General features: G+C 39.0%; 1 protein-coding gene across 1 annotated transcript in view; it reads right to left on the reverse strand.

The window, feature by feature from the left end:
• LOC132822149 (contactin-4-like) overlaps positions 1 to 23,451 on the reverse strand; it is a 1,303,479-nt gene that overhangs the window by 714,344 nt on the left and 565,684 nt on the right. The gene's annotated exons all lie outside the window — the stretch shown is intronic.

Below are 23,451 nucleotides of genomic sequence, written 5' to 3' on the forward strand. Positions count from 1 at the left end.
CACCCCAATCACACACAAACCTATTTTGTTCTTTTGTAAGCGATTATATTATGACCAGACAAATAAATAGCTTGAAGCCAAATCAAATGTCTCTGATGTTTTGAAAAGAACTTCACAGCATTATCTCCACACAACATTTCCACATAAGTTAGTTACGAGTATGTAAAATGCAGTATGAAAATTACTCAAAACACTAAACTATGCTGTTCAGGATCAACAAAATTAAGCGCTTGGAGATTAATTCTATTAGGTTTATGAACAAAGCAAGAAACTGTTGAAGCTTTCAGTGATTCCAGGTGTTGCAGCTCCAAAGAAACACTAGTTTCTAGTGTCTGACAATGCTTGTTGTTGGTTGAGATCCACAGTCAGTGTTCCTATGTTTGATCCAATGTTAGCTTCTTGCTTGAAAACCTGACCAATTCTTATTATTTTATTCATTACGCTAACAGATATTACTTTGAATTTCTCCAATATTCTTTGGAAGAAGCAGACTAGTTTTCTCATAAAACAAGACTGCAATATGAATTCTAAATTAAAAATCAAAATAAAAGGAGCCTTTATTGATCTTACACACAATAAGAATGTACAAATAATTGTGAATGCTTTATTTGGAACATGTATTTATTATTGTACATAAAATTGTTCAATATCAAGTATCCAAATTTTCTATATTGTGTTATGTCACCACTATTTGTTCTGTATTAATGCATCTTTTGTTAATTAGCCCAGCAAAAATATAGTCATGTTAAAATCAGGAGAAGAAAGTTTAACAATTCTTCAAATTACACATTACTAAGGAGCAAAGTGATGACATATATAGATCTTACTTGAGGTTTAAATATGCAAAATCAATTTCAGCTCATTACACAACTAGGGCAGGCCACTTTTAGTTCACCAATTTTCATCTGTTATTCATCTGGTAAACAGAACGTTGTCAATACTAAACTATTTTTTTTAAAATAGAGAAAGATCATCATATGATTATTGACTTTGTGTTACAGCTCAAGCAATGCTGAACCTGACCTTCTTATTGTGCATCAATCAATGTGCCAGAAGTCTGAAATCAAGACTCAGTTTTCTACATTTCATAGTTTTCAACAGCACTTCATTCAATTGCCTTCATAAGAAACTACCACAGGCAATAGTTACAATGTTGCCTCACAATGATTAGTTGGAAACAAAAACATATAATGCAAATCAAACAGCAAAGAGCTGAAAGGTCAATAAAGCTTCAGGCATTTGGGGCTGGTGCAAAGCAGTGAACAGTGTTCAGGTATGTCACAGCTGCTATCTTTGTTTCACTTCCCATGAGTCAGTGAAAAAATATACAGTTTTAGGCTTGTAGGACAGGCCTAACAGATAAGTCAAGGTAACAGCTGCACAGGAGAAAATGAATCAACAGAAAGAGGTGATTAAGAAAGATTGCAAGATTTAACCCAATAATTTCAGTCATATCAGACAGTTTGGTGTGTCAGTGTAGGGTGGAAGTTTGGCATTCAGACAGTCGAGATGTTCTAGCACATGCAAGTTTATTGGAAAACTGTCAGTGAAAATGGAGCCATGGTTGCAATATCACTGTATCACTCATTGTAATTTTAAAGCGGTGAATACTAATGTACAGAAAAATGAATAAAACATACATTTCTTGAACAGAATAAACAATTTCAGAGCTATTAATCTTTTAAACATTTTGTTTGGTAACTGAGCAGGTCATTTTAAGGTGATGTGCAGAAAACACTCCAAAAATCAGGTGGACTCCTGCTGTTCTTCTCCAAGTCGTGTCTTCAATTAAACTAAGCCGTATGCTATTATCTCAGAATGGAAGCAGATCAAGGAAGCTTGCCTTGAGTGTCTACCTCAGTTGGAATGAGGATAAAAATCCATGCTGTTGATATTATTTTTGTATTACACATTCACTGTCGAGCCAACTCAGCCAGCAGGCTCACTGATGCTGGTTTTAATCCCAACTAATCTTATTCCTTTTTATTTCAATGGAAAGCAAAACAAGCAAGTTGTAAAGTCAATGTTATACCCAGTCCATCAGTTCACCAGTCAGCAGATTACATGACGATTGTTCCATGAGTCTCAAATGTTCAAATTAAACTGTAATATCTGTGGTCAGAGAACTTAAACATTATTGAAACAACAGCGGAGAGATGCAAGAATGCCTGTTTTCAATAAGAACAACCATTACACTCCATGAAAAAAAAGGTTGCTGATTAATTGGCAAATGCATTTTGACTGGTTGAGATATTGCCATCAGGAATGCACTGGGAACAGCCATCCCTCAAAGCTTTTGTTAAATGGAAGATGTGCAATTTATGGAGATATGCTTTTTACAAAGGACTGTGCCATGAGGATGACTATATGCAAAGTCTGGTAAACATAACTGAATCACATTGCAAACCTGGCAGATGTAATACATGGAATCCAGCCTTCTTTTGTACCACAGCACCAGAATATTTAGTTTCATTCATAAAAGAACAGTCTATTCCAGGTAGACACTTTAACAAGCTTCTTATTAATTAGCAATGAGCAGACTTCCTATTTCCTCTCCCTTCAAGTTCTTTAAAAATTGCTGTGTTCTACAGTCTATAGGAATTTGTGCTGCTCTTATAACTTCAAACTACATTGATGTTCATTCACAACTCCATCAGAAATTAAAAATTTAGCTCCGCATCTTAGGCCATGAAAATATTCCACAAATAAAGTAACTCTACCTGTGGAAAAATTGTCAGCCTGATAATTAGTCCAGAAATCAATTGCAAATCTAAATCAACTGCACATCTAAAACAATGCCAAGTCAGTCTTCCACACGCAGTTCTCATTATATTTTGCAAAATATATCTACCTAATTGCTAGACTGGACACAATTTGAGTATTGGTGAAAGAAGGATTTGGAGGGATATGGACCAGGTGCTGGCAGGTGGGACTAGGTTGGGTTGGGATATCTGGTCGGCATGGACAGGTTGGATCGAAGGGTCTGTTTTCATGCTGTACATCACTATGACTCAATGACTGAGAGATATGTCATCAAAGCTTCACATCTTGCACTCAATTGGACACAAGCACAAATCCCCAATTTCAAAGGGAAAAATCATTTATACTGATAATTAAACTGCTATGAATTGTTGACGCACCAATACTAATTGGTTGAAGTATTGCCAGAGAGAATGCAATGGGAACTATTGTCTCCCATGCTTTTTTTTCAATTATTATCTCGACAAGCAACTATATGTTAAGTGTGCATAAGTATTTAGTCCACTCATCAAACAAACTATATGACTTGAGCGACATTTAAAATGTGCACATAACTAATGTTATGAAGATATTTCATGACGATCATTTTTTGAGACTTCATGTTTAGAGAATATTTTCAACAGACATAAACAAGAGAAGGGACATGACTTGCGAAAATTTTCATGATTATAAGCGGCTTGTTACTGGCAATGAAGTTGAAGTTCCTTGTAATGAAAATGGTTTGTGGCATTAAATTAATTTAAATACATGCTTGGAGACTGATTCTGCCAAGATTACTGAATAAACTCTGTGCAGTTTCAGGAAAGTCATGTATGGCGAGTACCTTGAGAGACAAATCAGATTTCAAAGAAAAAAATCAGTAGGCATGGCTTAACTAAAGTAAAATAAAGAAAACCTTCTTTACAAAAAATATGGATAATTCGGTAAGTATCCATGTGTTTGATACAACTAAACACTTCCAATGACCTTTGTTTCTGCCATTATTATTTGAGTAGGCATTTCCCATCATTTGCTTGTCTTTGAAAGACAGTTACCATTAATCACATCAACTTTTACATCAAGAATTGGTCTCATCATTCTTTAGAAATCTGAACGTTACTTATCTTCATAAGCAACTGGAATGTAATATTGAGTTACAAGGCATTTATAAAAGATTTTATAGATTAATCACAAGCTACGAAGAACTAAATGTAGGAACCCAATTGCTTTTAATAAATGACTGAGAGAGAAGAATCAGATATTTTGAATCTGAAGGCACTTTCAGTTCAGGAATCAGAAGCTCTGTGACCCTGAAATTTTGATCAGCATCAGAAACCGGATTTCTTAGCTAGATTGCACTTTTAAAAAATACCCACACATGATGCCCTGTAATGTTCTGTTCAGGATCCTCCTGTTATAAAACATTAGAGACCAATCCAAGAAACGATTGCAGTCAGTAGTGGAGAGAAACAGTGAGGAAACCATAGCTTTCAGCAGTAAGTCTGCTGCATTCTGTTATTTAATGTTCAACAGCCACTTTCACTGTTACTTTGAAAAGCTAAATAGGTAAGATAACCTTGGGGTTCAGGTGGCAAGTGGGTTTGGGGGGAGTAGGATTGAGAATTCCTGATGGGTGAGGGGCAAGTATGTCTGGAGGTTAATGGTTAAATTGCTAGCTGAGCAAAGGGTTAGTGTGTCAGGTAAATGGATGAGTTATTGGGATTGGTTAAGGGAACAGAAAAAGAGTCATAAGAGGTTGTTTGTTGTGGTGGGGAAGGTGTTGAGTCTGGTCAGGAGGACAGTGATGCCCTGGCAGGGTTGGGACATTGGGTGCTGTCAGGTCACAACCCCAGCATTGGAGCTGGTGGGATCTTGAGAGGTTGCTGTTTAGTATTTAGTAACATTACCCCCACTTATTTGACTGATATCTCATAATCTATAGGTTAAGTCAAGAGGTTCTACTCTGGCTTTAAGTGCAAGCAGTTGTATCTGTAGCAGCTATCAAAGGTTCCAGTAATTGTGCCTGACCAAATGTAGTTATCCCTACTGCTGCCACAATAGATATTCAAGAACATTGCTTCATCCAGAGATACATATAAACATTGCTTCATCTTCTATAACTAAGCACTAACTAGTACCAATTAGTAACAAGTACCAGGAATTCCTGATGAAGGGGTCTTGCCTCAAACATCAATTCTCCTGCTCTTCGGATACTGCCTGACCTGCTGTGCTTTTCCAGCACCACACTCTCGACTGTGTTCTCCTGAATCTGCAGTCTTCATTTTCTACTAGATAGCACCAAGACAAGGTAAAGACAAAGGTGGACGGAACCCAGTACCACATACTGATAAAGGTGCTCAATACCACAAGATACAAAGGTCATCTCATGGTTGCATTGAGCAGATCCAATTCCTCCATGGGAAGAAGAAATCCAGATGACGCAGCACGTCAGTTTACCACCTTTAGAATATTACTCTTTTTAACAAGACAGTCATCTGAAATGCAATTACGGATAATGTGAGACAGCGTTCACCATGGAAGTCACAAAAAAAAGACGAGCTCAGTCCTCTGAATCTGCTGATATGAATTACTGTGCAAGGGTGTGGATGAGGCAAAGAGAGAAAAGGCAGCCACATTTACCAAACACATAGCTGAAGCAAGGGAGACTCTGAAAGGAGCATCTGAAGGATGGAGGAGGTAAAATTAAAGACTCCAAGTGGAAAAGGGATGAACTTGATGAAAAACTGTGCAAAGATCAACAAGAGAACAGGCCTCCCAGACTGGCTATTTGTAAAAAGGAGGGAATAATTGGCAAGCCTTTGTAGATTAGTGTCAGTGACCGAAACATGGTAAAAGTGTTCATTAAGACGGTTAGTAATGTAGTTGATTCTGAGACTGGGGTCCTGAATCCAATTAACGTAATCTACAATGGCATGAGATGTGAGTTGATAACTTGGCAAACATTATTTACTGGGGTGAACCATTCCCCATTTTACTTTCTGTGTTGTTCCTGACCAAAATAACTGCCAGCCTCTGATCCGCAGCTGTCAGTAGGTAAGATATTTGCCTCAGTATTTTAATTCCAGAGTAAGGTCATTGATGGCCTGAGGAATACTTGTTTGGTCTGTGGTTCAGTAAAAAGAATTAATGCGACCTTACTCTCAACCGTTAGCAGGCAAGATCCTTGACATGATTCTGCACAGTGAGGTAGGAGGCATTGTGGAATTAATTTTGGGGAATGAGATGGGTTAAATAGATGAATTGTCAAGACATGAACATTGAGGGGACATTTAATTGTATAAAAAATGTGTCTAGATTAGCTGTGGATAATGAAAGGGACTGGTCCAGAGTGGAAGTACTTAATTTGAAAAGGACCAACGTCAATGCTTAAGAATACTCCTATCCAAGGTAAAAGAGAATAAATGACTGATAGGAAAAGTTGTGACAGATCAGTTGCATTTCTTTACAGAGAAGATGGTGAGGGTGCACCTGGGTTATATTTGCACAAAAGACAATGTTAAGGCAAACAATATCATAACTCCCTAGATGGTGAGAGAGATGGACAGCAAGATGATTCATTAAAATTCATTAGTTTGATGCATGATAGATATCGCATTGATAACAGAAGTGGGAATCAGAATCAAAGTTCAAGGGCAGTGACAAGTAAACAAGAGGCACAAACAGAGAGCACGAGGAGAAACCAACAATAAACAAAGCAGAATAAACTTGTATTCTATCAGCTTATAAATAATAAATTGGAAGACAGTTGTGAGGTGAAGACAACATGGGACCAAAGGGAGGGATCGGAGCCAGGAAGGAGCAGAGAGCACCGCTGAGTTCTAATTGAGTTATTTGCATCTGGCTTTACCTCAGAAAAGAATATTGCCATCGTCATTGTGAAGGAGCAGCTAACAAATGCCAGATGGCCTAAAAACTGATCAAAAAAGAATCTTAGAAAGTTTGGCAATACTTAAGTATGATAGGTAGCCAGTAACAGATTGGATGCAAAGATGTAAAAATAGAAATTGTGTGAGAGTCACCACAATATTTCAAACTCCATCTTGCCTTTGGATTTGGGGTGATAAAAGAGAAGACATAAATTGCAAATCTTGCATTGTATTTGAAAGAGGGTAAAAGATTAAAGCAGCAATTATTAATTTGTTAATTTAAACTAATGGCAAGAAAACGTTTATGAAAATAATCTGAAGCAAAGATTAACCTGAAGCAAAAATTAACAATCACTTTGGCAAAGAGGCATTGATTAAATTAAGACTAGTTAAAGGCAAATCATGTTTAACTAATTTTTTTATCAGGAAATGGAGAGCTTTGATGAGGGGAAGATAGCTGCTTTGATGTTTATAGATTTTCAATAGGCATTTAATCGAAGGGTCACATAATTGGCCTTAAGCATATTTCAAGTCCATGGAATAAAACAGACAGTGGCAGCATTGGTATAAATTTGTTGCTTGAAAGGCACAGAACATTATAGTAAATACACATATTTTGAACTTCAACATGGTATACTGTTATCTTCCCCAGGAGCCAATTCTAGGACCACTGCTTGTTTTGAAAGGAACGCAGAACAAAAGACCATAAGAATGAGGACCAGACGTAGGCAATTCAGGCTCGCAAGCCTTCTCTGCCATTTCACGGAATCACGGCTGATCTCATCTCGGCCTCAACTCCACTCTCCTGCCTGCACTTCATAATACTTTAACCTATTACTAACAAAAATTGATCAGTCTCCTTCAAAGTGTTCAATTTTGCAGTGTCCACCATACTGTGAAGTAGTGAATTCCACAGATTTGTAACTCATTGAAAGAAGTAATTCCTCTTCATTTTAGGAGCAGGAACATTCAACATATTGACTCTGCTTTGCCATTCAATTAGATCATGGCTGATCATCAACCAGAATGCCACTTTCATATGCAATCTTCATATCTCTATCTGTTGATTTCTGTCTGGAACATATCAGGCGACTGAGCTTCTACAGCATTCTGGATAGTGAAATAATTCCTCCTCATCTCAGGCTTAAATGGTCTACCACTTAATTTGAGGTTATGCTATGTCTCTGGTCCATGCACCTTGATGAACTATCCTATCTCTATCCACCTAATCATGCCTTATAAGAAGTCTGTGTGGTTCCACAAGGTCATCTACTTTTCTTTGAGAATTAGAATACTCAGTTTTCTCAATTTCTCCTGATTAGACAATTCCAGGGATTAGTCTGCTGAATCTCCATTGCATGCCTCTAGGGGAAGTAAATCTTTCCTCAGATAAGGAGATCCAAACTTACACAATTCTTCAGGTATAGTCTCATCAGGGCTGTATACAACAGTTGCAAAACATATTTACTCCTGTACTCAATCTCCTTGCAATGAAGGCCAACATAGCATTTGCCTTCAGAACTGACTGCTAGAGACTCACTAACAAGGACATCACTCTCTTTGGACACCGGAAAATCCCAGCCTTTACCAGATAAGAAATTATATTTACTTTTTCCCAAAGAGAATAACCTCATTACTTACATAATATTCATACGTATGTACAAATTAATGATTCAAATTTTGGTGCACAATTACATAATTTACAAAAGACGATGCTCGAAAGCATTATGAACTGTGAAGAAGATATTGATAAACTTTTATCACAGACTGGCAGAATGGCTGAATACATGACAGATGAAATTAAATGCAGAGAAGTGTGCAGTAATATATTTAAGTCAGAATAACAAGGAGATACAATAAGTGTTATAAAGTGGGTATATTAACGAAGACAACCAAGGATATATACGTACAATCGCTGAGGGTGACAGGGAAGTTGAGGCAAGAGGTACAAAAAAAACAAGGAAGTCTTGAACAACATTTATAAAGCATTAATGCGGCTTCAACTAAAGCATTGCATTCAATTTTAGTCACCACTCATCAATCAGGACGTGAAGGCTTTCGTGATGCTGTAGAGAGAATGGTTCCAAGGATGAAGACTACCAGTTTGGAGGATAAATAGAAGAAAGAGACTTTGGAAAGGTTGAAGGAAGATCTGACAAGGTATGTAAAATCATTAAGTTAAAAATCACAGAACACCATGTTATAATCCAACAGGTTTATTTGGAAGCATTGGTTTTGGAGTGCTGCTCCTTCATCACAACTATCCGAGGGAGAGCAGCGCTCCAAAAGCAAGTGACTCCAAATAAACCTGTTGGACTATCACCTGGTGTTATGTGATTCTGCACACCCCTGTCAAACACTGGCACCTCCAAATCATGAAAATTATTAAGGGTCTAGACAGACAAGATAGGAACCATATTCTTAATCGTAGAAGTAATTGAGAATCAAACAATGAAGATCTGAGGTGACTGGCAAAAGAATTAAAGCAACATAAACTTGTTTTTAAACATGAAATGACTTGGATGTGTAATGACCTGCCTGAGAGAGAGTGACAGGAGCAGATTGAAATGTAAATTTCAAAAGGCAATTAGATAACATTTTTTAAAAATGCAAGATTATGCCTAAAAGGTGGGGAATGGGACAAGTTCAGTTGCTTTTACAGGGATCCACTGTGGACTCAGTGGACTATCTAGCCTTCCTTGTGACTAATCTAACTTTGAACCAGATTCTAGCTCTTCAGACTGGTGGTTGTTGAACTTAAACATTATCTTTGTGTGAATTTTATCAGAATGACATCACACAGAGTTGGAAATGTTGCAGCTCAAGATATAACAATCAATTATGTAAAAATTGTTTCTGCACTTGAAATATTTTCTCAGAATATTTATGGAAATACTGTGTGCAAAACTATGTAGCCAGAAACAACTTTTAACTCAGATGATGATAGTCACAGCATAGTATGCGGACATGACTAATCAAAAGATGATGATTGAAACAAATCATGGAGTGTTGAAAAATGACTCACATGCAATTGGATTAAGATCTCTTAAGTGAAAGTCAGTCTTTCATATTCAATTGGACAATATGAAGGATGCCCAAACGATCATGTTCACTGAATTGCTTATCAATAGTCATTCATTCTTAGGAAGCCAGATTTTGGAAAGTAACTAAAGCATGAGTTATATTAATTAGATAATCATGTCTAACTGCATGTCAATACAATAACTATGCTAGTTTGAAGATAAAATACCTCTGTCAATGTGGAACTTCAGGGTTTTGAACCTATTTTCATCAAAACAAGTTCAAAAACATTTTTGGAAGAAATATTGTTATGGGGAGAGAGCATAGTGGGAAATGCATTGAAGATTATTATGAGAACAAAAAGATTTGAAGTGCAAGTTAGAAATGGACATAATACATCACTATTGAAACACAAAACTTGGAGTCTCCCTCAGTATTGCTCACGGTGTGTTGCAAGAGACAACCCCTTCCCTTTCCTAAAGGAAAGTTGGCTGACAGTCCACCAATCTGAAGGAAGCCTCCGCCACAGCCAAAATGCACAACGTGTAGGCTAAGTGAGGAGAGGTTAGTTGTTTCACCTCTCAGTGGGAGGATATACCACCTATAAAAGCTGCTGCTTTGGGTAGCAATTCTTGCACTCCCAACAGGAGCAGGAAATGGCAAGTGATGTGAGGTCAAATATTAATTTTAAAGCTGAGGTGGACAAATTAGTCTTATCCAACAATATTAATGGTTATGTGCATAGCTGGGCCGATGTGGTTAGCATGCAGATTTATCACTAATTTTAGGAATAACCGATCAGATTTGAGAGTCAACTCCTATTTCTTTGCCCTAATGGTATTCTGAAAGTAAAGGTTTTGTAGCAGCAGTTCGACTCAAATGGGTTTTGAATTGTCCATGTAAAACACACAAGGAGCTACCAGACAATTTAGAATTTTGAAATGTTTGAGACTCAAAGTTTGATCCACCAGATTAGTAGTTGGGTGGGGAAAAAAAAAGAATGCATTAGAATTTCAAGGATCCTAATTTTGGAGATTATCCATTTTCCAATCTATAAAATTCATGGACCTTTTTTTTCATTTCAGCCTCATACTTCTCTTACATTTCGATCACATTTTTCTTCTAAAATAAATGATTTTTTTTTTCTCTTTAGCCTGTTAATGTCATACTGCATTAGGTATCACAGATGCCATTGCTTCAGTGGGCTAATAACCAATGTTCAGGTTTAACGTCTTGAAAACTGCAAGGTATTCTGCATTTGCTGAAAAATGGAAATCAAAGTTCAACGAAAATGATAAAGACTTCTGCCGAAGGTGACACTTCAAATTTAGGAGATACAAATTGATCATTCTTGAATTTTGCGTTCATAGCATTTTTACTTCAAAGCAAATGTAGGGAAGATTTATTTCTAAATCTCTCAAATATTACATTGCACAATGTGCCTGCTGCTCAGGCTGCATAATATCCAGCTGCAGATAAACGTTTTCCCAATATTTATTGTTTCCTTAGCCAAAGCTAGATTCTTGTAAAGTCATGGTAATTAGTTTTATATGGAATAGATAGAATGTGCATCAAGTGTACCAAGTATGAAAATGCTGCATTTCATATTAAGACATTTTTGTTCTGGATATTTTAAAACGGCGCATATCTTGGTGAAAGGGCAACAGTTGATTTAACGCTAAGATTTTGAAATGAAGGCATTTTATAGCTCATGCACTAAAATATCATAATGATACAGTTAATATTGGTGATGATAGGAGGAAAGGGGTCGAACATACAGTGAGATATACTTTTGGCATGTGCTTAGAATCTGAAATACCCTATATAAGTAGATGCCGTGTTTTGGTAATTGATAATTATCTATTTTGTAATGACACATGCACTCTTAGGAGAACAGATTCTACAATGATGTTTAAAGCAAGCTGTCTCCTTGTCTCTAGGTTTCATTTTCTCGTTTTTTTTTCTCAGACTTAATGGATACAACCTTCATCCCCCCAAAAAAATTCCTGTACTTTTTTTTGCAAGCAACACACGGACTGTGCTTCAAATCTGAAGTTATCCAGTCGTGCAGTTTACTTGAAGGGCTGGTTAGGTTTTCTGACATTATCTGTCTCTGTTTTTCTCTTCTTCATTTCCATATCACTCATCCAGGTATTGGTTTATCTTTCATTAATAGGTTTATTTCAGATTACCAGCTTCATCAATGTTTTGCTTAAGTTTTGGTTTATTTTAAACATAGATCATTTAAACATATAAAACAGGAACACGCCATTCAACTCTTTAACCCTGCTCCTCTATTCAATGGGATTATAACTGATCATCCAACAGCGCCCTGCTCCCATGTTCTCCCCAAACCTTTTGACTGCTTTCTCCCTACCAGTTTCTGTGGCTGAAAATTCTACATAGTGGAGAAATAGAGCAAGAGTGAGTGTTAATGATAGGTGCTTGGGGTGAGTGTTGGTAAACACATTTTCAAACACTAGGAGTGGAAGAAAAAAAAACAAAGATGAACAAACTGAAATATTCAAATGGAACTTCAATCAGGGAGAAGAACCGAAATTCTTCAATTTGGGTATTCCTCTCAGGAATAAAGGATGTTGCAGTGAACTACACAAAATAAAGGCAAAATGGAGATTAGTAGTGCAAACGGAAAGTGCTGAACAAACTTAGCAGGCCTGGTAGCATGAGGGAGATTGACACATCCTTTAACTCTTGTTTTGGATAGCCGACCAACTGATTCACCTGTCCTTCTAAACATCATATTTACAGCATGCAATCCATTGCTTTCTCACCCCCTTCAATCCCACAGAAGTCACATTGGAAACTTAAAATATTAATTCTGTTTCTTGTTTAACAGATGCTGCCAAACCAGCGACATCATTCCAGTACTTTGTTCTTACTTCAGACCTTGAGCATCGGCAGTGGCTTTGCTTTTATTTGAAATGACTCATCTTAATATTTCCCTTTCATCTGGAGAATGTCTAGACAGAGGGGTAATGTCTTGATAGATGTAATAAACTTGACACACAGAGAATAATGTTTAAATGCTTCATTCCGTAATCTGTAAAAACGCTCTGTGGATCCAAATCCCTATGCCTTTCAGGTCAATTTGAAATTTATGAACAGCATAAAAGATTGCTGAAACTCTTTTGCCTTGCTTAAAAAATGCAAGAACATTAAGCTTTCACATCCTCAGTCCATTTTCATTACTTCAAGGCATGATTTTGAGCGTGATATGCTCTGCCTATAGGATATGGGAGTTTAGCGTGAGTTTACATGTCACTGAGGATTGTATCTGCAATAAATGCTGTTGGTTGTAAATCCTATCACATCAAATGGATCAGTTGGAGAGACAGTTAGAGGCAATGAGGAATTTACAAGAGCAAGGGGGTGTAATGGATAGTAGTTATAATAAGGGAAAAAAGTCACAGATACAGTCACATGGATGGGTTAACTCCAGGGAAGGTAAGAGAGGTAGGCAGGTAGTACAGGAGTCTTCTGTGGCTATCTCCATTTCAAACAAGTATGCTGCTTGGAAAATGTAGGGGCTGATAGATTCTCAAGGGAATGTAGTATGAACAGCCAAATTTCTGGTACCGAGACTGGGTCCAATGCAATGAGGGGTATGTCGGTTTCCATGAGATCAATTGTGATCAATCAAGGCACAGACAGACATTTCTGTGGCCAGCAGCAAAATATCAGAATGGTGTATTGCCTCCCTGGTGCCAGGATTAAGGGTGTCTCAGAGAGGATGCAGAATGTTTCCAAGGGAGAGGGCCCAGCAGGATAATATTGTACACATTAGGACCATTGCTTAATGTTCCAGGATACAAATGCTATCGGAACGACAGAAAGGAAGGCAAGACAGGAAGGGGAGTGGTATTTTAATTAGCATTACAGCTGTACTGAGGGAGTGGCATTTTAATTAGCATTATAGCTGTACTGATGTATTCCCAGAAATACATCCAGGGAAGTTATTTGGGTTGAACTGAGAAACAAGAAAGGGATGATCACATAATTAGATTGTATGATAGACCCCCTAATAGCAGGAAATTGAGAAACAAAATTGTAATGAGATCTTAGTTCTGTGTAAAAATAATAGGGTGCTCATGGTCAGGAATTTCAACTTCCCAAACATAGACTGGGACTGCCATAGTGTGAAGGGTTTAGATAGAGACGAATTTGATAAGTGTGTACAAGAAAATTTTCTGATTCAGTATGTGGATGTACCTACCAGAGAAGGTGAAAAACTTGAATTATTCTTGGGAAATAAGGCATGACAGGTTACTGAGGCGTCAGTGGGGGAGCACTTTGGGGCCAGCGACCTTAATTCTATTAGTAATAAAATAGTGATGGTAAAGGATAGACTAGATCTAAAAGTTGAAGTTCTAAATTGGAGGAAGGCTAATTTTGACGGTATTCGGCAAGAACTTTGAAAAGCTGATTTGGGGCAGCTGTTCGCAGGTAAAGGGACAAACAGAAAATGGGAAGCCTTCAGAAATGGGATATAGTATATTCCTGTCAGGGTTAATGGAAAGGCTGGTAGGTATAAGGAGTGCTGGATGACTAAAGAAATTGAGGGATTGGTTGAGAAAAAGGAAACGTATGTCAGATAGAATCAGGATAGATGGAGTGAATCCTAAGAAGAATATAAGGGCACTAGGAATACACTTAAGAGAGAAATCAAGAGGGCAAAAAGGGGACATGAGATAGCTTTGGCAAATAGAGTTAAGGAGAATCCAAAAGGTTTTTACAAATACATTAAGGACAAAAGGGTAACTAGGGAGAGAATAGGGCCCCTCAAAGATCAGCAAGGCAGACTTTGTGTGGAGCCACCGGAGATGGGGGAGATACTAAATGAGTATTTTGCATCAGTGTTTACTGTGGAAAAGGATATGGAAGATATAGACTGTAGGGAAATAGATGGTGACATCTTGCAAAATGTCCAGATTACAGAGGAAGACGTGCTGGATGTCTTGAAACATATAAAAGTAGATAAAACCCTAGACTTGAACTGGTGTACCCCAGAACTTTGTGGGAAGCAAGGGAAGTGATTGCTGGGTCTCTTGCTGAGATATTTGTATCATCAATAATCACAGGTGGGGTGCCAGAAGAGTGGAGGTTGGCTAACGTGGTGGCAAAGTTTAAGAAAGGTGGAAAGGACAAGCCAGAGAGACTGATGTCGGTGGTGGGCAATTGTTGTAGGGACTCTTGAGGGACAGGATGTACATATATTTGGAAAGGCAAGGACTGATTAGGGAACCATGGTTTCATGGCTTTGTGCATGGGAAATCATGTCTCACATACTTGATTCAGTTTTTTGAAGAAGTAACAAAGAGGATTGATGAGGGCAGAGCAGTGGATGTGATTTACATGGACTTCAGTAATGTATTCGACAAAGACCTCATGGAATACAGCAAGAACTAGCCATCTGGATACAGAACTGGCTCAAAGGTAGAAGACAGAGGGTGGTGGTGGAGGGTTATTTTTCAGACTGGAGGCCTGTGACCAGTGGAGTGCCACAAGGATCGGTGCTGGGTCCATTACTTTTCATTATTTATATAAATTATTTGGATGTGAGCATAAGAGGCATAGTTAGTAAGTTTGCAGATGACACCAAAATTGGAGATGTAGTGAACAGTGAAGAAGGTTAACCTCTGATTACAATGGGATCTTGAACAGATGGGACAATGGGCTGAGGAGTGGCAGATGGAGTTAAATTTAAATAAATGCGAGATGTTCCATTTTGGGAAAGCAAATCAGGACTTATATATCTAATGGTAAGATCCTAGAGATTGTTGTTGAATAAAGAGACCTTGGAGTGCAGGTTCATAGCTCCTTGAAAGTAGTGTCACAGAGAGATAGGATAGTGAAGAAGGCATTTGGTATGCTTTCTTTATTGGTCAGACTATTAAGAACAGGATTTGGGAGGTCATGTTGCGGCTATACAGGACATTGGTTAGGCCCCTTTTGGAATACTGTATGCAATTCTGGTCTCCTTCCTATCGGAAAGATGTTGTGAAACTTGAAAGGGTTTAGAAAAGATTTACAAGGATATTGCTAGGGTTGGAGGATTTGAGCTACAGAGAGAGGTTGAATAGGCTGTCTATAACATCATGAGGGGCATAGATAAGATTAATAGACAAAGTCTTTTCCTTGGAGTGGGAGAGTCCAGAACTAAAGGGCATAGGTTTAGGTTGAGAGGAGAAAGATATAAAAAAGACTTAAGGGGCAATGTTTTTGCGCAGAGTGTGATACATGAATGGAATGAGCTGCCAGAGGAAGTGGTGGAGTTTTGTACAATTGCAACATTTAAAAGGCTTCTGGATGGGTATATGAATAGGAAGGGTTTGGAGGGATATGGGCCGGGTTCTGACAGGTGGGACCAGATTGGGTTGGGATATCTGGTCAGCATGGATGGGTTGGACGAAAGAGTCTGTGTCCGTGCTGTACATCTCTGCGACTCTATGAATCTACGATATTCTTAATTTAGCTGTTTAACAAAAGGAGCATCATGTCCATTTACAAAGTACATTTAATATTTTTAGCATATCACAAACCAATTTCTCGTCAAAGGAGTATTTTTGGTATCTGGTCAATGGAGTAACACAGGAAAAGTAGCAGTCAGTAGGTACATAGAAAGGTTCCACAAATAGCAAAACAATTATCAGCACATGATTTTTTTTCTGGGTGTTTGAGAAATGAATATTGGTTAGGACAATAAATGATGGGTCCTCTGTTCTTCCTGAAAATCACAATATGGAACTGTTACATCCACCTGAGATAGCAGATGGAACTTGGCTTAAACTCTCATCAGAAAGAGGACACCACCTGTAATGTATCACCCTGTTATTATTACACTGGTGTGTCAGCCCATGTTTTGCACTCAAATCATGGCAATGGGATTTAAAATACTTTCTGACTCTCAGGTAAGAGTGCTACCAACTTGATGCCAGGATACTTCTCATTCAAACTGCCAGTTCCCGTACCTGCTCTCACACACCTGTACTTTGTGCTGCAGTATAGCCCAGTAATATATATAACTGCAAGGTTCTCATCATTTCTTCCAAATCCTTCCAGTGTCACAACATTGTGTGTCTCAGAGTTCTGTGATATGTATTCCTGTATCCAACTCAAAATTTGTGAGATACCCAAGTGACATAAATTTCATGCAAAGATGTTTGGCCAGGGTCACTGGTTTTCCCAAGAAAATGTTTGAGTTTATCCTCTGATGGAGACTGTTTTGCCTCATTTATTTCTTTGTGTGTGTAGTTCCACAGTCTTATGATTTGCTTTGGCTGATCTTAAACTGTTTGCTTACCATATTTCATTAACTTAGAGGCACGAATGTTAATGACTGGGCTAGCATTCATTACCAATTTCTAATTGCCCTTGAGAAAGAGGTGACAAAATACTGTCTTCCATCACTGCAGTGTTTTTGATGTAGGTACACCACGGAACTGTTCAGATGGGAGTTCCACAAATTTGACCCAGTGACACTGAGAAACAACACAGTTACAAGATAGCGAGTGACGTGGACATGCTTGGACATATTCCATGTATCTACTGCCCTTGTCCTCCACATGGTTATCATGATAGGTTGAAAGATGCTCTCAAGGAAGTTTAGGGAATTTCTGCCATGCAAATTGTCGACAATTTTGCTATTGAGCATGAGTGATGAGTGAATATTGGAGAGTGGGAGTGGTGTCAATCGACTGAATTGTTTTGTCCTGGATTGTGTCATGCTTCCTGAGTGTTGCTGAAGCTGCAGTCAGTTAGGTAAGTGGGAAATATTCCATCACACTCCTGACTTACATCTTTTAGACACTGGATAAGCTTCCAGAAAACAGTAGGCGAGTTTATTTAGCACAGGATTCCTAGACCTTGACCTGTTCTTACTGTCACAGTATTTATATGGCTACTCTCTACCTGGTACAATGATCTCTTACAAAAAAAGAACCTTTTGTTTTCAAAGCTGTGTCCTGTATGTGCCTGTGAGGTGTCCTTGCTCCATAGTCTTGGCAGCCACTCGACTGTCTGCTGCCTGATGTACATGCTACATTGGCTTATCTGGGTGACTTATGAGGTTTTTCTATCTTCAGAAATGAGTAAGTTCTGAAAATCTCTTGTGGCATGATTTCTTTTAGATTTAATCTGAATTGCTTACAGACTTTGCTTCACTCGACTGTTTTCAAGTTAAATGGATGATTTAGAGTTGGGGACCAAGTGCAGTGTTTCAAACTTTGCAGATGATACTAAGATGAGTGCTTGAGTAAAGTATGCAAAGGACACAAAGTCTGCACATAGATATGGAAAGCCTAAGTGAGTGGGTAAGGGTCTGGCAGATGGAGGACAATGTTGGTAAATGCAAGGTCATCCATTTTAATAAGAATAACAGCAAAGTGGACTGTTATTTTTATGGTGAAAAATTGCAGAATGCTGTTGTGCAGAGGGATCTGGGTGTCCTTGTACATAAATTATAAATTGTTGGTTTGCAGCAGGTAATTAAGAAGGCAAATGGAATACTGCTCTTCATGGCTAAAGGGCTGGAGTTTAAAAATAGGCAAGTTATGCTGCAGCTATACAGAATGCTGGTGAGGCCATACTTGCAGTACTGTGGACAGATTTGGACTCCTGCCTTGAGCAAAGATGTACTGGCACTGGAGGGGGTGTACAGATGGTTCATCAGGTTGATTCCAGAGTTGGGAGGGTTGGGTAATGAGGAGAGATTGAGTAGACTGGGACCATACTCATTGGAATTTTGAAGAATGAGGAGAGATCTGATAGAAACATCTGAAAGTATGAAGGTAATGGGTAAGATAAAAGCCGGGAGGTCATTTCCACTGGCAGGTGAAATGAGAACAAGGGGGTAAATCCTCAAAACAAAGGGGAGAAAATTTAGGACTGAGTTGACGAGAAACCTCTTCACCTGAAGGGTTGTGATTGTATGGAATTCCCTGCCCAGTGAAACATTTGAGGCTACCTTGTTGAATGTTTCTAAGGCAAAGATAGATTTTTGAACTAGGACAGGAATTAAGGGTTATGATGAGTGGGCGAGTAAGTGGAGCTGAGTCCACAAAAAGATCAGCCAAGATTTTAATGAATGGCAGAGCAGGCTGGATGAGCCATAAGGTCTACTCTTGCTCAAATACAAAAAAAACAGCTGAATGTCATTGTCTGTGGGTAGGTATTCTTTGAATCATAATAAACCTAATGAAGACTCATCAGTAATGCCTATAACAATGCAGTCACTTATAAATCCTGACTTTCAGTCAGAATGATCAGATATTTCCACGAGTCTGTCGAGATCACGGATGAAATGACCCAACAAATCACCTGCATGCGACACTCTCTTGGTGAATCTCGCCTGTCAAGAACTTAATTATATCTGAAGTAGAAATAGTTGTCATAGTCTTTCAATATCTCTTCAAATTTGGCTGATGTACAATTTGCTTCTCGGTGAGTAACATTATCATCAGCTATAGTTCCAATTCTGTACAGAACTGTACAGTTTCTGTCTTACTCTCTTGTTCAAAAGCTATTCTTCATTGTTTTCCACGTTTCCTTCATTCTTTTTGGCCTATCTTTGAAGTTATATCTTCCTGGCGACAGTATTTCTGATGTCATAGTTTGTCCCTGTGATTCAATATTTTAACATCTTTAAAGACTTTTATTTGGCAATAATGGTGCTTCTCCTGCACTTTATTGTTGCACTAGAGGGTTTTCCCAGACTTTATGGTTGTACTGGACATTTTTCCCCTCTTCAGTGTTTTCTTATGACTCCCACTGCATTCACTCTGTCTTCTGAAAAAAAATTCTGTTTTTTTCTTTACATTGCTCACCATTTACTTGCTTTAAGTGGCATGGTTAGCAATTTAATTAGCTCACCACTCCTAAAATATATGAATTTTTATTTCTTGTCATATTTTTACATCAGATCTTTTCAAATCTGTTTTTTGTATCTGTGAACCAAAGTACAGAAGCCCTAACTATTCACAATTTAAAAAGAAAATTATTGCTTTTTCAGTCTGCATTATGTCAGCCTTAAAATTTCCCCTTTAGTGCAAGAGAATTCGTTTGGCTTTGACTCAGTTAATCTTCGAAGTCTGGTTTGCTTACCAGCTGTATTCAGACTCAGGACAAGTTCCATGAAGCACTAAATCACAATGTAGCCAGTACCCCTACCCTGAAGCTGGAGAATATCTTCTGTTCCTGCACATCTTCTTTCAGGTCTGAGAGAACTCATGTGCCATTCTCTGAAATATTCTGCTGCTTGAGTGTTGCCACAAGGTTTGTTGGATTTTCAGTCATATGCAATCAGTAGTAACTGTTCTCTGTTCTCGGCCATCAGCATGTTTTCTTTCATGTTTGCCTCGAAGCATACTTGAATTCTCTCTTCACTGTCATCATTTAGATACCTTGACAATGCCTCCATCCACCTCCAACACCTGTAAAGATATGATCCCTTATTCCCAATTTCGCTGCCATATCTGCTCCCAGGAGAAGCAATTCCACTCCAGGACATCCCAGATGGCCTCCAAATTCAAGGACCCCAATTCACTTCCTGCGTGACCAACAATGCCCCCCAGCACATCTCCTCCACTTCCTGCACTTCTGTCCTTGAACCCCAGCCCTCCAACCACAACAAGTATAGAACCCCCCGGTCCTCATTTTCTACTCCACCAATCTCCTGACACAGCGCATTATCCTCCGCTATTTCCAACATTTACAGTCAGACCCTACCATCAAAGATACATTTTCCTCCCCATCCCAATCAGAATTCCGCAGAGACCATTCCCTCTGTGACTCCCTCATTAGGTCCATACCACCTACATTCCCTCCTTCCTTCCACTAACCTACACTCCACACTCAGCACCTTCCCTTGCCACCAGAAGAGATGCAAAACCTGCGCCCACACCTCCTTCCTCACCTCCATCCAAGGCCCCAAATGATCCTTCCACATTTGGCAGCCAGTTTCCTGCGCATCCAAACACCTCATCTATTGTGTCCATTGCTGTCGATGTGGTCTCCTCTACATCGGGGAGACAGGATATCAACTTGCAGTACATTTCAGGAAACATCTCATGGACACGCGCACCACCCTGTGGCCAATCACTTCAACTCCTCCTCCCACTCCATCAAGGACATGCAAGTCCTGGGCCTCCTCCGCCACCAAATCAAAGCCATCCAATGCCTGGAGGAAGAATACCTCACCATTCACCTTGGAACCCTTCAAATACACAGCATCAGTACTGAGTTCACTAGTTCCTAAATCTTCCCTCCCCACTCCTACCTTATCCCAGATCCAACTTTCCAACTTGGCACCACCCTCTTGACCTGTACATCCTCCTTCTAACCTATCAGCTCCACCCTCTCCACTGACCTTTGCAATCATCTATCTGCATCTACCTATCGCCTTCCCACTTACCTTGAGCCCAAGCCAAGGCCCACCCCTCCTTTATCTCTCAATCCCCTCCCCACATCCCACCACAGTCACATTCCTGATGAAGAGCTTATGCCCAAAACATTGACTCTCCAGCTCCTCGGATTCTGCCTGACCTGCTGTACTTTTCGAGGGCCACACTTTTTAACTCATCATTTAGAAATAATGTTGGCTATTGCTGAAGTTATTTAGAGGGCCCACTGCTACCAAGATGTTATGTGTGTATTCCTTCAAGCCTGAAGAGGTCTGGTGTGGAAAATGATATCCAACTCTCTGGTTTAACTAGGAGACTTATTAAGTCATCAGCTGCATATTTGCAAACCATTCACAGATTGCATGACGTCACCAGACAGAGATTTGGATAAGCATAGTAAATCTAGGAAGACCCTTACAATTTCGTTCTTCACCCTGACTTCACTACGATAGCAGGCCCTTACTGAATTCTATCAAGTATTAGAACCTGTACAGCAGGTACCTTTCAATCGGGCTTTGCTAGCCACCAATCCTCCTTTCTATGATTTTGCAGATATTTTCAAATTAGTTGTTAGTTTGCTCACCCAGCTGGTGCATTGTCATGCAGACATTTCATCGCCATGCGAGGTGACTCCATCAATGCAACTTCTGTGAAGCATTGTTGTTCTACTCCGTGTGATATTTATATGATCTGTTCTGTTAAGGTGGGTTGCATCATTTCCAGTTTTCCTCTGCAGAGGTTTGTATATGGGGTCTACTTCTACATGTTCGTTGTTGGCAATCCGGGTTGAAACCAGGCCTCGAGGAATTTGCGTGCAAATCAACCTGTTCAGAGATGTAATTACATCTTCACACTTTCGGACTCAGTGGAAAAATGTTTAGCAACCAAACGGATTGGATGTTTACCAGCCAATTGGCTTTGAAGGAAATTGCCAAGCGTAACTATCGAGGAGATCAGAGATGGGGTTTATTAATGCTGTCAGACCTCAGTGTCTTCCCCCCCTCAAGGACGGGATTCTTAGCTGCAGCAGCAGACATTCAGGACTCACTGACCCTCAGTGCTGGTTAGATGGGATAATGCAGGCTCTTCACCATAGAATCATAAAATCCCAACAAGTCCACAATGACCATCCGAAGAGTAACCCACCCACAACCATTCACCTACCCTATTACTCTACATATCCCCTGATTAATGCACCTAACCTATACATCCCTGAACACGATGGGCAATTTACCATGGCCAATTTCATGAACATGAAAATCTCCACAAAAATGGTTGAATGCTTTATTTGTGTCAGTGATTAAATACTTACATGTCCTTTTCTTCTCCATGAAAATATGTCAAATCATTAGGATTACAAAGTCATTATGAAGACAGAATTAGACTTTTTACTGCAGATAATTTAAGTTCAAACCATTGTAGCTTCCAGTTACTTCTTATAAGATTCCAGAAGTTTCACTTCTCACTCCCTTCAAATTATCCATGTATATTCAGCCATGAAGATTACATTTCTTACATTACTCGACTCATCCTTGATGAGTTTGTAAATCTGTCCCCTTGTACGACACATGGAAGAGAAGACCAATCTCTAACATCTGCTCAGCACTGCACTGGGTGTTATCATGACTTGAAGCTGACACAAGCTCACAGTCTGAGGAGTTCAGTGATTTCGCTAAGAAAGCACATGTGAACTACTGCTTGTAGCTGTCAAAGAAGCAGAGCTGAGAACAGGTGAACTATGAGCTCAAATACAACATATGACTACATCTCAAAGCAGATCATGCATGTCTTCAGATATAGAGAGGAACCATAAATTGGCTGATTCTTGACAAGTCTCTAACATTTCCCTGATAGAAACACTTGCCAATAAATCTGATTATAACTTTACAGCTACTGACAGCACTACACCAATATGCTCCTTGGCTGCAAGTCCGGTTCTAAGAGATGGCACAATTCAACCAGCTATACGAGGTATTAACTCTTTTGACAGTACATGGAGTTAATATTCCTCTCTTCTTTTCGTGCTATCTGCAAAATTAAACACTGGTAATTCTTCAAATCCAGGTTGTCAAAAATCTAATTTCTGTCACTTTACATCCTCCATCAATTGTCGAGCTTATTGGTGGCCAATTCTTCTGCGGGGACCATATAAATTCTGAGCCTTGCAGTTAAACACTTAAACAACTTAACTTGCACTTTAGGCTGCTACTAAGTCAGATGAAGACTGCCTGCTGCTTCGTCCAGGTTCCCTTGATGTCTAGGACATTAGCTCCTGAAATTAGGGATCATTGCACCATATTCTTCCTGAAAAATGAAGGCACTGCGGTTAAGTTTCTAATAATAAGATAGCTTCAATCATAGGGTAATGAGTTGGATTCACAATTAGG

Source organism: Hemiscyllium ocellatum, chromosome 14, assembly GCF_020745735.1.
Source record: "Hemiscyllium ocellatum isolate sHemOce1 chromosome 14, sHemOce1.pat.X.cur, whole genome shotgun sequence".
Lineage (NCBI taxonomy): Eukaryota > Metazoa > Chordata > Chondrichthyes > Orectolobiformes > Hemiscylliidae > Hemiscyllium > Hemiscyllium ocellatum.